Source organism: Varroa destructor, unplaced genomic scaffold (genome assembly GCF_002443255.2).
Source record: "Varroa destructor unplaced genomic scaffold, Vdes_3.0 BEIS01000001.1, whole genome shotgun sequence".
NCBI classification, from domain to species: Eukaryota; Metazoa; Arthropoda; class Arachnida; order Mesostigmata; family Varroidae; genus Varroa; species Varroa destructor.
This window is the reverse complement of record NW_019211454.1, coordinates 65,675,552-65,687,731: the sequence shown is the minus strand read 5'-3', so window position 1 is coordinate 65,687,731 and position 12,180 is coordinate 65,675,552. Positions and strand designations below refer to the sequence as shown.

Genomic DNA, 12,180 nt, shown 5'->3' with positions numbered 1-12,180 from the left:
GGTTGTAATTTTCCTTCTTCTCACGTGTAAGCATATTTTTTTTCTGTTCCCCCTTTTCGCATAACACCCAACCAGTATTTATCTCCATTATGCTTTGTATGATCTATGTAATAGTTCCATATAACGTGTGGCATATATTGCACGTTTCGACGCGCGATGTCTGCTAGCATGTATAAAAACAGAAATAGTTGACCGAACACTTGGCAACGCTTATTCCACACTTAGTGGCAATAGTTACGTATATCTACTCGCGCAGAGGCAGGCTGACTCTGCGGTCGGTCGGCCGGCTTAGCTTGACATAAAGCTTTGCCAACAACTGCCAACGCATCGTACATAAACGATAGATGTATCTCAAAGATTAGCCGGGATAGCGTCGGGAGCGATTTTTCAAATGAAATGTTGTTTTGGTCTATCTCCTGACAAGTGGCTAATCAACAACGAAGAAAAAAGAGACGCATTTATAAAAAAGGTGTTCCGCATGAAACAGAATACGCAGAAGGTTGTAGATGGCGTCCTTTTAGTGTTAGCAAGGCCGCCGGATCTTAGGAAAAGCATTCTGTTATAGGAGCCCGGGACAAAATCGATTGTTGCAATTTAAATCCTCCGCTTCAACTACCATACTTTATCGTGCCTATCGGCAGCTATATCGCACTTTCATGCGATTGCGCTGCTATGCTAGATCAGCCCATTAAACTATATAATATGTATGTATATCTGGCACCTTGTCTCGATGGCTGTTGTAGAACAGCGACAGGATCTCGTTGTCACGTACGTATACGTACACGTATAGAGCACTGATATATTTAATGGTTGAGCAATTATGTACCTCGTAACAAATAAAAGGGTACTTTCAGATAAAGCAAATCACCGCACCGATATCTTTGCGCCATCGATTCATTTGGCGATCCAGTGATTGTTCCACGCTATGGCTTCAGTATACCTACTGCACAAGCTATGCGGAGAAAGTTAGTGAAATAACATAAAAATAGAGAAAAAAGGTCGTAATCCATTGCAGTATGAACCTAGATGTCAACTGGCTTTCACTAGTTGCGACGTTTAGTTTTTTAGCGGTGGTACGTTTCGTAGTGCGACTCTCGTCAGCGTAAAAAGTGGGAAACGAACCAGGAACCATCTACAGCGTTCGCCGTTCTTCGATGGCGAGTAATTCTACAGGTGTAGGCCAGTATCAGCGACGGCAGCAGCAGTAGCAGAATCAGCCAAAGAGTGAAATAACGGTAACAACAATTGTTTTTACTGCTCCTTTCTTGTGATGGACACGCAGCCTGCAGTATGCTTTGGGAACTACAGGTCATCGGCAACAGCCATTGACGGCTTTTGTAGTTGCCGCTGTTACTGGAATCACTAAATGTTCATGGCCTTCCGGGCAGCCTCGTAACGCTGAGCGGGGCAACAACGGAGGGGCCACTGCCTTGGACATTGCAGCTTGTTCGCCTTCTAGCGATCACTACAGGTAGTTGTGGCGCTGCTATCGCCGCCGGCGGCACCAAAGCCGATACAAAAATCAGTGCTAGAAAAGCTCGTAGCAATAGCGAACCAATAAGAAAAAAAGTCTACGACTCCTTTATAGCATAAAGGAGTCGTATGTATATTATTTATTCTATAATATGTAATGGAATATGGTCCGTTGCCCGCGTAGCTAGGCTCACTGCTGCTAACTAAACGGCTTTTTGCTGTTAACGTGGCCGCCCTTGACGTTACTCGTACTGTTAGGGACGCTGTCTAGCTCGACGCAGCTGCCGTACTCAGTCATAAGTATTCAACTGATAGCTGATGTCTTCATTGTAACTGGTTAAGCGGATATTGACTGTATATAACATTAATAAAAATCTTACAGACCGTGCAAACATTGAAATGAAGCGGAACTAACGAACGCCGTAAACAACTGTGACATGAATTTTCAATATAGAGTGAAGCCAACATGGGATCGTGTGGTTTTGCTTCTACAGAAGGACAATGTCACCAAGTCCGCCATTCTAAGGGGTTTATATATACTGTTATACATATGTACACAAACGCACATATATATATATATATATATATATATATATATATATATATATATATATATATTAGGTTAATAAGAAACGGCTAAGGGAAATGTTTCAGTTTTTTCTGTTTGAAAGAATATGGCTTTTTTGATCTTCTCTTCATCAGATGTTTTCATCAGCCAAATACATTCATATTTGATGCGGCGGGAACGTACGATAGTTCATTGCGGTGCGTTGAGCACCTTCACGAACATCAGGACTAATCTGGTAGCGACATATAAGATGGCAGATAAGGGGGAGTTGTCGAACAAAAATGCATGCCCAGATAGTTGAATTGAAAGTTAGATCTCATTTGTTGTAGTGGGTTGTAACAAAGTGTGCTTTAAGATGAAGGCTTCTGCTCGATGCTTTTCGTCGAAAAGCGATATATAGTAACGTCGCAAAAAGACAGATAGTGATTAGAAATCAGCTAGGCTTGCTGGAACGCTAAAAAACAGACGCGTACACAAATCGATATCAAAAACACGGCGTGTCGAAAGTGTGTAAACGAACGAACGAGCTATTACCTAATAACACTTCGAACCATTCCTGGCTGAGGAGCGGACCCGGGGTGCGCAGTGCAGTTACTGTGAATATACCAGCCCATACGTATACCGAATGTAGATCGTGAATGATGCAAAATTTTAAACGCATAATACGTACTGGACAGAAACATGCTATATTCTGTTATGTAAAAACAACAATGCCTGTCTATGTCTACGTTCGTGCACAGTGAGAGCTTGACTGAAGGGGTTCGACTGAAAAACGACAAGTTTTCTATTGATTTTAAACAGTGAGTACTGTTTATATACAACGAGCCTGTAGTTAATTATTCTTTTTTCTTTCGTTTTATTCATAGAGGCTATTTAACGTTCGCTTTATATATGACTTTATTGCATAAAGCATCAAACTCTTTGACTTTTATTTCTGCCATTGATATTGACCTTATGTTTGTCAGCTACGCTGCCTATAAGCAGCCTAGGAGCAATGATTCTGTAGTATAGATTGATTGGTATTGCATTTTAACAATGGGAACTTTAACGGCGACGATGGATGGTAGTGTCGATCCATCACTTTATACTGCTAAATGCACCCGACGATTATTCGAGGACGGATATTGTCAAAGGAAAACGACGATAATAGACGAACGATTGTAGAGAATTAAAGCTAAATAGAATCGACTATTATACGCTATGATATGGAGTATGTTTTTGATCTTTTTTACGCTTTATCTTCTGTGAAATTTTCCGGTCTACCTTTCCGGTCGACAAATGCGTGTACAACCTATAGCTAATATGCTCTGTTAATTCACAGCTGGCATATGCGCCTTGTGGCCTATTGTCTACGCGTCAAAAGAAAGCTGTACAAAAGGTGCGCGCCTCTTGACGCTAGTCCTTACAAACCTTTGCGAGCCATTATCAGGTATAGCATATGTGTGTCAGTGAGCGTCCTTTTAGGATCGAACTTGTTTTTTTAATAGATCAGCAACAGACCTTAGAAATGGTACACTAGGTTTAAAACACGACTTTTTGACCCTAACTCAAGCACAATAGCTGATACGTAACTGACTGTTGAATCTCTGAATTTTTCTGGATGTCCGCAAAGGTTATTCTGTTGGCATGCTTATTCCTATTTACTTTCTTTCCTAACCATCCGGGAGCTTAGAAATGTCAAATGCAAAAGGGTCTGCCTCTACGCAGTTTTCTGTAACCTACGAGGAGCTAGGCACAACGACACCGACAACTAAAAGGGTTCTTTCTAAAGTGCTACCGTTGGAATCGATTCCGAACAAGTAACATACCACAAAGACAATTACTACAAAGCCATTGTTGATTCGAAATTCGCCCGAAAATACGATAATGGGGACACTTGTTACAAGTGGGGGGCAAAAAGTGCTACGTCAAAGGGCGACTCATTTATTCTATAAAGTTTTTTTTTTTTTTCACTTCAGACGCGATTCGTAAGATTATATGTCAACCTGTGAATGATATGAAACAAAATTTCTAGCGTCGAATGCGACGGTGCGAATCATCACTTGCAGACATAAGTTCTGCGTTAATATTTGCAGAGAAAAATGATAATCATTCATAGCACATAAATAAATAAATATATATATTTGTTTTCACTTATCAATCATCTGTCCATTGATCACAAAACGTTCGTTTCGGATGAACGGAGCTTTGCCGCCGCTGCAGTTACCGTTTTACTCAAAATAGGGAAATTTGCAGTCTGTTTCTGTAGCCTGCTCGATAAACGCGCTAGAACCCGTTACGCGCGACGACACACGGTTATAACTGGAGCTAGGGCCTATAAAGGGCAAACAATTTCAACGCTGGCTCGAAAAAGGGAAGCCAAGCTATATAGGACGACCAAGAAAGAATACGTTTCCGCAGCCATCCAGGGCCCCCCACGAGGAGCTGGCCGCTTCTACGAGACAAGGATCCGTAACGGCATTGGGAATGGTTAGGACACTGGGACGCTTATACAGAACGGGAAAGAATTTGAACATGCACATAGGGTAGCAGGTCGGCAAAGTCGAATGAGAGAATCGTTTTAGTAACGGTGACGGTGCTGAGGAAATATTGTTGAGAGGGAGATTTTGAGCCTGGTAGTTGTCCTAGCTCATCGAGCGTATACAAGGTGCAAGACTTGGGGGTAGTTTCCAAGGGGCACAGGTCAGTGCCACCGAACGTAAAATCCGCAGACCGGCGTAGCATTACGAACTCACCGAAAAATACCCGTCTGGTGGCGCGCAACATAGCCTGTTTGTATACTTCGCTTTGCCCGCCACAGCAGTGACAGTAGCGGCTTTATCGGTACCTGGTTTTGGTGGTGAACCATTTCGCTATTGCGGAAAAAGAGTAAGATCGCTTTCGACGGTTGGCAACAGCCGTCACTGTTCACTTCGGTAGGATAAGGGAGCACAACCTCGACGGAACTGTTTTCCAAAGAAAGAGGTTTTTCTGTAGAAAGCAAAACAACGGCGCGCATAAGCGACCTAGTAGATCGCTTAGCTTCACCCAGAAGCCTCTCTTTGACTGTCGCCCGTTTGGGCAGGGCAAACTACGATGACGCTCTTTCGTCCACACGAGCCCCTATTAAGATCTTTTCGTTGCTCTCTTCTCTACCCCCTCACTAAGTACACTCCAGGGTACTAAAAGCAGCAAAATGTTTTCTGCAACAAAGAGTAAAAGCAGTACTGTTGCCGCTTTAAAGATATAAATAACCGACAGCATCGAGGCAATCGCCGAGCACATGATCGGCATAGCGCAGGGCAAAACGAAGCCAAAGGCCAATGACCTACGTTGTCCTTGTCGCTGCTGTTGCTGGCGATGTTGTGGAATACGTAGCCTAACTGGTGCAGCTGCAGCCTGATGCAATGCTAACAGATCGTGCAGTGTAGATGAAGTTAAAGTAACTTCCGCTAGACTAGGTTAAATTAGTCCTTAACTCTTTGGCAAGCATAACTATTAGGTGTGGTAAAGGCAACATTGTCACGTTGGTATAAATAGTAGACAATTAGTAAAAAAACACGAACAGAAATATAACTGAAGACCAGAGGCAGACTAATAATTAGCTTAAGATAAACCTATGATATATGCGTATTTGAGCACATACTTTCCGCTTTAGCCTATAGCCACTTTGCATATAGCTGGACATCTGTTTATCAGATGGCCAACTGGCTAGCGATCCGCGATCCTGACGTTTACGTCAAACATCCTTCCGTTGCTCCGTCAGCTGTTTCCCTACGACCGTAATACGAAATTTAGGATTAAATAGCGGGTTTATTTTATCAGTTCCCTATATCTCAGGATGTTCCCACCAGGTGACGCCTAGGTTAAGAATCCTGGGTCAATTCACTTCGAAGGAAATGGAACTTATATAATATATAGCATTTCGCACGCCGTTGTATTAGCGATCGCCGCTATAGCGATACAAAATTGAGAACATAACGTGTGAGAGCAAAAGAGGTAATGGCGTCAGAAAGGGCAGACAGTCGCTGCCCTGAGTCATGTGCTCCTCTTTTATTGCGGCCGCAGAGCTACAAACTTGTGTGGTGAACTTGGACGGAAGTAACATCACAATGATAGCCCGCTCGCGGCCTCGAATTGGTCCTGATAAACAATTATTTCAAAACAGATGGCAGATAACCAACAAACTGACCCGTACCACTTCCTAGCTGATAGCAGCAGTATCATCAGACCTTCCATTAAATAGCTAGTTCAAAATTGGTACCGAAGGCATTAGAAGTGCTTCGCTAAAACCGTGGACAATCGGTGTATGTTAACAGAGTAATATACGTAACAATAACGGTGAAAACGTCAGAATTACTTTAATAATTCTGCTCATCGCTGTACATTCAGGCATTCACGGAAAAAACAGAAAACTTACGGGTGAGTATGTAGGTGCACGGAACAGCTACTACAGAGTGTCATACTTTCTTTTATGTATATATTTTACCTTTATCTATGACAGGGATTTCTGCCCAGCTAAAAAGCAAGATGCCAAATAGTAAGAGTTGTCTGTCAGAGTTGTCTAAGCCGTTAAGGCTGGCCGTGACCATGTATTTCATGATACTTGCGCACAGATACGTGATACGTTTCACATTGATTTCAACACATCGCTGTGTTTATGTTATTCATCCCTATAAGGTATGTCACAATCGGATGGTCGAAAAAAAAGGGGAAATCCCAATCAAATAATAAGTGTTGAGTGAAACACAATGTTTTAGTTAGCTAAACCGTAGTTACCGCTTTAATAGAAATTTGAACAAAACCGTAGTTACCGCTTTAATAGAAATTTGAACATATCTCTATTGGCTCTTGAATACTGTTCCGACTCGTGATTTTAGTCATATAAATAAATAAGATAAAAAAAATTATAGTCTTCAACGTTTCACCGATTTTACGTCTTCAACGATTACAACTCTATATATATGTGCCTAATGATGACCGTAACCATTTGATACATCCTAAGACTATATAGTAGTGCTTCCGATACCTACGGTATACGAGCTTTAGAAGAACTTGATAGGATTTACATATAGCATCGTTTGTGCTCTGTTCAGGTGTCAATACTCGCAATAACAGACCTACTAGACAACCTGAGCCTACTAGACGAAAGCTTTACTAGTGCTAATGAAGACTAGTTAGTGTGATGAGAGCTTGTGTGTTTCATAGAATAGTTTCGCATTTTTTTTTCCTCTACATTCGTGTGAGTATGATTTATGTGTCGACCGCATGAGTCAAAAACGTGTTCAAGCTTCTTCGGGCTAGAATACGAGTATTCAATTATTTGCCTTTAAGTCACCATGGCTTAAGCTGTCAGCCTGATTCTGTCTCGAATTGTCAGACTATTGCATAATTTGGTTACGTTAATTATATGTTGGATGAAGAAGGAAGCATAAATCACCTGTCCATGTTAGCGGATAAGTCGTTGGTTACATTAGCTGTTATTCTATTTAGTTCGTGTTTGTACAAGAGAAATGGGCAGCTGATGCGAAAACAACGATCGGATGGCTCTGTGCGACAGTGGCGCCAATTTTCGAAATCGAAGGCAAAACAGGAGTTGAAAATATAGGTTGTGAGGAAGATAATTTCGAATTCGTCGTTTTGTTCAAAAATACTTTCAATAAAAATCGTTAGTCATTGTTTTTATCTCATTATCATATTAGTTGAAGCGTAATAATTTAATAAGACTAGAGAAGCCATTCAACAACACTATCAGAATAAGTTCTGTTAGATTGGCAGACATTTTAGCCAATATGCGCCAAAAGATTAATCTTAATGTTTCTGTTTGTCTCGATATCTTTAATCTAGTTTGCCTGTCCACCGGCCGACGAGTCCTTGTTCTGTTTTTATGACCACAATAGTTTTTTATATTTTTATTTTTAAACGCCTACGAGAAGGACGCGTAGTAAACACATTGCTAGAAATCATTGGTCAAGAAGCCAATCTCTCGATATTTGAGCGAGTGTACGGAACAATTCATAATCACCCCAAATGCCATATCCCAACGTCATATCGGTTATATAAGAGTGGTCTCAAAGGCTTCCATTGAAGAGATGACGAAGTCTTCAAACAACAGCTACGAGTCAACAAGGAGAAACGCTATTTGTCTATTATTTTCACGAAAGAGCTTTTAGCGAGATTGAATTGTTCGAGGTTCTCGATTGTGAGACCAGTCAGCACTCCACAAGACCTTTCTGCCCAATAGTCAAATAAGCAACACTATCCGGTTACGTGCGCAATAGAAATCCTACTGTTCGCAAGGAAAAGCGACCGGTTAACACAGATAAGAGGTAACCTGTACGTATCGAGTGTTATGTCCGGTACCACCTTTAGGCATCCCATTAGACGGTTAGCTACCGACATAGAACAACGTGCCTCCATGGCCGCGTTCGAACCCAGTCCATAACGTGTCCCTGAAATTAGCAGCCAAACACGCAGTCCAACTAAACTTTCACGGGTACGCGAAATCGACAAGCTGGCGAGTTACAATGTGTCGCTGGCCATTGTCCTGCCTTCCCTTCTAAGTTCATTGTTTTCGTCTTAGTCTTGACTTCCTTGGCGGTCTTATTTGAGGCCCTTCAGCGAAATGGAAATTGGGAATGGGCTTAGATTGTCCTCCTGAACTAGGGCAGTTGTCTGTGTAGAAGGCGGAACTTTGGCCTTTTTGTCATCATGGCTCTTCTGTTCTGCTGTACAAGCGCAGTGAAAAGGTTGAGCATATTTTTAGGGACACTCACTTCTGCCAGGTGCTAGCATGGCGGCACATTTAAGATGCTCGATGCGAATTATTATAATTATTATTAATAATGGTATACTTCTAAAAACGTTATATATACAAGTAACTATATACTAGCTTTTAAACGTTCTATTTGATATTCTTAAAATAATAAATATTATAGAAATTATAGTCATTTCGAATAAAGTAAGATTATATTAGAAAAGTGAGAATCATAAAATAAGAATAATGAGTATATCGATAAAACTAAAATGAAGAAGTTTATTATATTTCATCGCTTTATTTGGACCAACGGCGTTCTTGTTATGTAGGCTTCCAAGGTCTTGGATAAGCATTGTAAAATCCTGGATATCGTTTTATATTGCAATCCTTCATTTTCGCGCTGCAGGGACAGAAGCACCTCGCGTGGTATCGTACCTCTTGACGCAAAAATCTTTGAGAAGTGACTTATTAGAACTGAGGGGCTAATCGGACAAATGGCCGCGGTCTATTAGCAACTTGTATGGCTGTTGTTCTGCATCTGCAATGAAACGAATTTCCACCCGTTCAAGCTATAGTTGCTTTTAGGGCGCATACGTTTTCGACAAATCATCTTAAAAATAGAGCCTAAACAAAACAACTCGGGCCTCGGCCATAATTCTGAAGACCATTTGAACCCTCCAAACAAGGCTGCAACTTTGGTGAGCGACAGTTCGTGCTTCCGGGAAAAACAGAAAGACTAGAAAATTTACATTTTAACATTTACAACCTCAGATACAGTGGGAGCCTCATGCGTGCGTTCCAGGGGCTTGTCTAAATTTAAGCGTCGCGATAGAACTTGGCATTTGACAGTCCGCGCAGATGTAACTTATCTATGGTCTATCATTATCGGTATATATGCGCTCTATGGCAGTTAATGATCCTTATTCCCTATCTCTGGTTGCGTTCGCAGCAAATGTATCGATTAACGAACTTCGATAACGAAAAGTCGGTGTCGAGGTCGAGTCGACTATTTAGGAGCCATAATTCATGAGGGTGTCTTAAAGGGTGTTGAAGTTGCCGGCAGTGACCAGGCAAGCAACAGAATGAGAGGACAGCTCTTCCAGTGCACAGACAAGCTCCTCTACCATACGTATACGGTTGATTCTGAATCAGCCGGGCGAACATAGGATACTACAAGGCCTTGTATTTGGCCACGCGAAGCGATGACGTTATTTCTCACCATACATGGCTTGAAGTCACCTATCTTATGATCGTAGAGAACAGATGTGTTACCAGGACGGCCTGGCCTGACCTATTGCTCTTTAATGCAGGGCAGTACATAAAATAGAAACGCGGTAAGGTAGAAAAGCTAGTTACTCAAGTCTTTATGAGCACAAAAATGATGTACTCTCTAGGATCTCTCAAGAGGGCATCAACAGGGTTTTAAAACCCTCATAGTTTTACTACGTAATTCTTAGCTTCTCCTTAAGGTCCGACTTTACTGCGAGCACCGTAATCGTCCATACAAGCGGACGCAATGATTCAAAGTGTCACGTACTGAAACGGGTTCTGGCGGAATTGACGACTGCAGTTTAGTCGTTGAGGCCGGTGAGTATTAATAACATTTCCTGTTAGAACAATGATTACTTTGCTATCATATTGCCTATACCATTGAGATATTCCAACGCCTCCGATTCTGCGGCTAAAAGGTTCTTAGAAATAATTGATTTAAAAGTGCTCATTTGCTAGCCAGATGTGTTCCTAAGTATTAAACCAGATGTAAACATTAAACAAAAACGTGAATGAAATTAGCAAACGAACTTGACGTGAGAAGTTTCTCGGATGTTTTGTCTCCTAGTTGGCCTAAGCGATTCAGGCATCGATGGTTAACCTAGACAAACATCATTAGCTACGATAACGGCATAAGCCTATATTGTTGTAGCGAGATAGTCTCTATGATGCGTGATGTGAGACTGTGATTTTGGCTTTTGCGGACGAGTCGATTTTTTCGTATCACTGAAGCAGACGTCTGCCCAGATTTGATCTATCTCTAATTCTTTCCCTAGTTATGCGATCTGAAGAGCGACCTAGACATGCTCTCGATGAAGACCACGTTTAATAGTATTTTACTGGAGCGCAAAACCTAACAAGCGTTCGGCCATGAGCGGACTCTTACCTGAAAGAATTACGTGCGGCTGGTGTGCGCCTAATCTGAGGGACAGTGTTTCGCAATCTCAATATTTCGCTTCATTTTTAGAGTAGGCACGAACGGTCCAATATTTTCAATCTTTTACAAGAAGGTCGTTAACTTACTAAACGGTACCTATAGATTAATCCTTGCTTTCCGGTAGACTTAAGCAGGTGATGCCAGAAATAGGAAAGTCCAGAGAACAAATGTTATGGGATTAACGATAATTTGAGAGATAAATATTGGGTTCATATATATGTAGATATATACAATATGGGTCAAAGGTCATTTGTGTTCCAAGATAATGTCAATGATTAAGTTTACATATAATTATTATTTAAATGTTCACTTTTTCCTTCCATCGCAGATGTCCAAATTTCTACCGTTCTGGTTAATACGTTATTACTAATGATAACAAGCTTTTTGGTTCACAGATTCAGCTTCCATGGCGTGCTAAAAGAAAAAAGTACATTTAAGCGATTGGCATTAATGATTGTAGTGTCCGAAAGGCACGGTCTAATCAAATCGTAGTGCGCACATTTTTGAAACACCTTGTGTATGTATATATGCATTCTGGACGAGAGAGGGAGAGGAGTGTACGGGCAATCTGTAAGCTTCGACATTTAGAAAGCTGTTTAACGCGAAGCACTAAATTGGTCCAGCATTTTGGGGGAAGACTCAGCATAGTTCGAATTCAAACCGTAAAAGGCTGGAAATTATCATGGAGCATTATCGATTACTTTATAATTAATTACCAAGACAATTTTTGCCTTGTAGTTTTATATGAACGGGAAAGAAACAGGCTGTATTCAGGCAACAAGTCTGTCGTTTCTTTTGCTTTTCGACATCAGGGCATGCTTCGAAATATAGCTATTCCAGGTAGCTGAAAACATCGTTTCAACGTTTATTCTACAATGCATTGCACCGGCTCAATATGCGATTTCAACAGATCGAAGCAGTTGTGAGGCGGTCGATAAGAGCATGACTCCGGAGTGGATAGAAGCAGAGAACGCGAGTAGTTTGTGAAATTGCTTGTTTGAGGTTTATATCGGCCAACCTCGACAAGAATCGTTTTCAGATACTTTCAGAGATGCGGTCGCTAATCAGATCGATAGTTAGTCATAAAAATGAATTGTAACTGCCGTACGTTTTTTTTTTTATTTAATGGGGTTTACTCGAAAAGTCGATATTTAGGTGATAAGGTGATAAGATAATAAGGTGAACAAGCCGTATCGG

At 41.3% G+C, this 12,180-nt stretch overlaps 1 protein-coding gene across 10 annotated transcripts in view; it reads left to right on the top strand.

Annotated features, from left to right (window-relative positions):
• Positions 1 to 12,180, top strand: part of LOC111255285 (neuronal PAS domain-containing protein 2-like) — a 154,062-nt gene that overhangs the window by 124,801 nt on the left and 17,081 nt on the right. The window contains exon 1 of one of the 10 annotated variants that reach the window (XM_086986706.1): positions 10,247 to 10,364. The exons of the other annotated variants lie outside the window; for them this stretch is intronic. The gene's annotated coding sequence lies outside the window, so the exon portion shown is untranslated. Of the gene's footprint in view, positions 1 to 10,246; positions 10,365 to 12,180 lie in introns of those variants that run through there. 10 annotated transcript variants of the gene reach the window in all.